Here is a 4,774-nt window from a genome sequence, read left to right as displayed (position 1 = left end):
AGGAGGTGTGCACCTATGGTTTTCGCGAAGTCTCTGTCCCAAATGCCTCGTTGAATGATGGTGTATGGGGATCCTGAGTCGGCTACCATTGCTACCTGGACTCCCCCTATTGTAAGTTCGCACAGCGTGCGCGAGCAGTCAATGCTTAGAATTTGGTCATCGATGCACAGTACACTGTTGTCGTCTACTCCACTATCTTCCTCCGTCTCTGAGTCTTGGGCCACGTATTTGACTGCCGTCTTCTCGGGTTTTCGTTGGCATACCCTCTCGAAGTGCCCCATGATGCCGCAGGACATACATTTGGCTCTGAAGGCTGGGCAGCGTCTGTCGTTCGCAGCATGTGCTTGACTGCCGCACCTGTAGCAAGCATTCTTGTCTTCTCCTTGGGTTTTCCGAATTAGTGGCATCTTGGGTGTGTACCGTTTGGGCTGTCCTGAGCTTCCCATGAATGATTGCAGGCGTTCTTGACTGGTGGCGTCTGGTATTTTGCCCACCATGGTCTTGCTGGCACTGTCCTTGTTGGCCGCTTCCGTGCATCGTTTCGAGAGTAACGCCTTCTTAACCATGGCCACTATCTCCTTGAGGGGGGCTTCTCCGCTAACACATAACTTCTCCTGTATGGATGTGTTCACCGTGTGCATGATGACCTGATCTCTGATGAAGTTAAAAACAAGGGTTCCCTTAGCCGTGAACAGCTATAATTTTTACTTTTACTCAAAACTATCAAGACTCAGGATCTTCTCAGCCATTCAGATCTATCATACACAATTATGAGGGTTATTTTAAAGGTGGAATCACAACAAGCACTTACAAACTACCAGGAGTCTTTCTGTGAATTGAATAAACTGTCCAGCTTTATTTTCATTAAAAGGTTTTAGAACCGCATAATAAACAGAATGCCCCTTTAACAGAGCACTGAAAACAATGTAAACATAAAATAGAGGATCTCAATTGGTGCGTATTAGAACGTATTGAGATGTCTAAAAGAGGTGGAAACACTGAGATGAAACGTAAGATCAGGGAATAGTTTTATATGTGCAAGTTTAAAACATACTCACAAGGTTTGAATAACCGTGAGGAATGGGAGAAAATGTACAGATAAAATGCCTATATGCCTCGAAATACTGTCTAGGTACAGAGGTGATACATATACATATGTCTTACCAGATGAAAGATGTAAAATGAAAAATGTGATATGATCAGAGATGAATCAGCTAGATAGATATACAGCCTATAACGATAGAATAAAATAGAATGGGATGCAATTAGTGGCAATGAGAGATTCATAACAATGTATACCAAGGAAGATAAAAGGGAATACAAACAAAACCAATCAATTTGAACAATCTAAAAATAAGGTGTAATTCAATCAAGTAACAGAATAATGAAAATAACTATGCGGGTACCCGACCGCAAATTGGAAGAGTTGTATCACAAAACTATTTTCCCAACAGGAACATAAAGAAAATGTATGTCCTGACATTTCACTCACGAGGTAAGGGCAAGCACAGTAATATAATATATTCATTGTATGCTATTAATAACACGTAAGCATTAATGCTTGTGAATTCTGCATATATGTAAGTAATGTAATCACGTGGAAATCTACAAAGACAACACATAAGAACATATAAGACACACCATTCTAAAATGGCGGCGCCCCGATGGTATGTTAAAATAGATACATCTCAAACCGGTGACCTGGTAATTCTATTCGGGAACCGGAAGCAGTAGATAGTAGGCGGAAAGCTTCAGATTTAAAAGGACGGCTAGAACCAAATGGCGGGTTACTGCTCCGAACCATATGCGGCGATTTACATGACACCGCGAGGTAGGGCCACTTCATATAAACCTAATAGAATGGTAGGAGAAGGAAAGTTAGATGGTAGGAAGATGAGGATAGATCGATGGGACGTTGTAGAATATGTTTATTTAATGACAAAACCGTTATTAATAAAGCGAGCCCTATCGTATTAGGTGAAGCAAGCGGGACATAAGAAAGAATAGGACAGACCAGTGTGACACTTGATAACATGTTTTATTAAGGGTAAATCCACATGAGAAAAAGAGACTTTCCGAGTTACACGGAGATGTGGTTTGCATTAAAACATAAGATCTAGGCGCAAACCATAAGTGAAGCTAGGAGAATAAAGAGTTATCTGTGCCCCGCGCATACAGCTATTTTTAAGTGAATCGGATTATATTCAGAATAAAAAACTTTACTAATCATGGGAATAATGATGCAGAACTATACAGTTAAACGCATTCTTCCTGATAAACAGGTGACCGGTAGAAGGGAAATTTGAATAAACTTGAACACCGTAAAATAGGAGCAACCAAAGAATTAAGAATCAGAACCACAAAGGTACAACTGAGATGAAAAGTGAAGGGGTAAGTGTGTACACCTCCTAAGGACATAAGGGGTAATAATAGAAAACAGCCCCGAATAAACTAATATTCTCTAAATAAATAAGATTTGATTATAACTTAAGGATATTTTAATTTAGGCAAGAGACATAAAAAGGAGGAACTGACAAATATCGGAAGCCCCATTTTTAACCAATGTGTCTATACCGAAAGTGAGAAAAATAGGAAAACGCACATTCCTTGTGGAATAGGAAGTATTACAATCTGTATTTAAATCCAAAAAAGTGGAGAAATGAGGGGACCCTGAGGAGTAACAAATATATCTATGTCTCTCTCCCACTTTAGAATTCTTAATCAAGAACTGCAGGGAATAACCCAAGCTGTTACCCATAATAGTGAGAAGGAGAGCAGCATATATATGCAATAAGATGGGTTGTAGTATTAACCCCATGCCCGCCAATGAAGAGTGAGAACAAGTGTGTGAGTGGAGATTGATACCACCTGATGAGTGAGTAGATATCAGAACGATAAAGATGGAGGTAGCTTTCAAGTGAGATGTAAAGACAAGTGATTCGGTTATGACCATAAAGGGGGTTCCACAAAAGAAATGCACAGGGCTGGATATGCACGAAGAGAGTGAAACAACCTGCTAGGAGCCCTATACCGCATAGTAATGATCCAGTGAGAGTTAATAAGCTAAATGTGTAAAGAAATGTATATGTTAAACTGTAAGAGAGATCAATTAGTGATTATGTTTTTATGTTTAATTTATCATTGCAGACTGTTTTTAATTGTCCTGAAGAAGGTGGTGCGCACAGCAAAGATCCACCGAAACGCGTCGACTTTTTTATGTATATGTATTGAGTGTTTTGAATATTGTTTATATTTTAATTATTTACTTTTTTGTGAAATATGGTGAAATATAACATGCAGTATGACCCGGCATTATGCTGAGAGTGATCATATTGTTTTAAATGCTGTTAATAATTTGTTGAAATAATGGGATGTATTGATCTAATATGAATTATATGCGGTTCTAAAACCTTTTAATGAAAATAAAGCTGGAGAGTTTATCCAATTCACAGAAGGACTCCTGGTAGTTTGTAAGTGCTTTTTGTGGTTCCACCTTTAAAATAACCCTCATAATTGTGTATGACAGATCTGAATGGCTGAGAAGATCCTGAGTCTTGAAAGTTTTGAGTAAAATTAAAAATTATAGCTGTTCACGGCTAAGGGAACCCTTGTTTTTAACTGTTGACTGACCCTGTTCCCTTATGGTCTAATAGGGGTGACTCTCTTTTTGGTTTGATTATACTGATCTCTGATGAAGTCATCGCGAAGGCTCCCGAATTTGCATGTAATCGCTAGTTTTTGCAATGCCGCCACACCCTTGTTCTGTTTCCTTTGAAATAAGTTGAAGCGGTCGATAGCAATGCATACCACTGGTCGGTAAAGGCTGTCAAAGTCTTCAATTGCATGTTAGAACATGTTGTCTTCGTCCTGAGCCCTGGTCTTCTTCACCAAGTTCGTGTACACCCTGATGCCTTCTGGGCCCAAGTTGTGCAATAGGATCTTCTTCTTCCACTTGCTCAGAAATACTTCACCTCCTTCGTCCTCCAGCACAGGTAGGTAGTTCAGGAAGTATACTTTCCAACGTTCCCAATTCATGGCCGGTTTCCCTTGCTTCAGAAGAAATGGGACGGGGTTTGTGAGGAGAAGGTATGTGCACACATGGCAGGTCGCTGTCTGGGTGGAGCGTCCTCGATTCTGTGTGGCGGGCTCCCTGGCGCGCTTTGGGCTTGAGATCCTGCCGCGCCTACCTGGGATTCAAGGTGTTCAGCGGCGCTGTTCTGAGTCTGGTGCACCAGGGTCGGGTGTGCACCGGGAGTTCCGCGTGCGTCCCTCCGCTGGCATGTGGGTGGCTGGTTGGCCCTTCACACTCTCCTGTAAGGTCAGATGCTGGCCTGCCTGGCCGTCTCGCTGTCCGTGGGCTTCAGGGCGGAGCTTCGGTGCCTCGGGGGTCTGGTCTGCCTTGCAGTGCACACTTGTGCCAATGGCTCACCCCCCCTCCAGTGCTCCTCGTGTTCTATTAGTGCTGGGTAATTCTGTGCTCGGGTGAGGCTGGTTGTGGGCCCTTCCAGTTATTTGCCAGTGCTATCGCTGGCCGCTCTCCTGGAGCTGGAGATTATGTGTGCTCTGCAGCTCCCTGGAGTGGGTCTGCTGTGTTGGGTTTGTGAGCTGCTGCGGCCCGGCCCTTGAGTGAGCTCTCTCTATTGTAATGGGGTAGCTCTATGCCGCACCTGGTTTGGTGGGGACTCGCCGAGTGGATGCGGTGCCCTTCCTGCTGCCTGCGCCTCACAGGCACCTCTCCAGCAGGGGATGGGTGCGTGACACTCACGCTTCCGAT

The 4,774-nt window shown here is 43.0% G+C and overlaps 1 long non-coding RNA gene across 1 annotated transcript; it reads left to right on the top strand.

The window, feature by feature from the left end:
• The first annotated feature begins 1,768 nt into the window (after positions 1-1,768).
• Positions 1,769-3,396, top strand: LOC147693585 (uncharacterized). Its single transcript, XR_015299114.1, has 3 exons — positions 1,769-1,831; positions 2,283-2,391; positions 3,148-3,396. It is a non-coding gene; the product is annotated as an uncharacterized LOC147693585 (long non-coding RNA).
• The last annotated feature ends 1,378 nt before the right edge of the window (positions 3,397-4,774 follow it).

The sequence above is a fragment of the Lissotriton vulgaris genome, chromosome 8 (genome assembly GCF_964263255.1).
Source record: "Lissotriton vulgaris chromosome 8, aLisVul1.2, whole genome shotgun sequence".
NCBI lineage: Eukaryota > Metazoa > Chordata > Amphibia > Caudata > Salamandridae > Lissotriton > Lissotriton vulgaris.
This window is presented reverse-complemented; position numbering and strand designations above follow the sequence as displayed.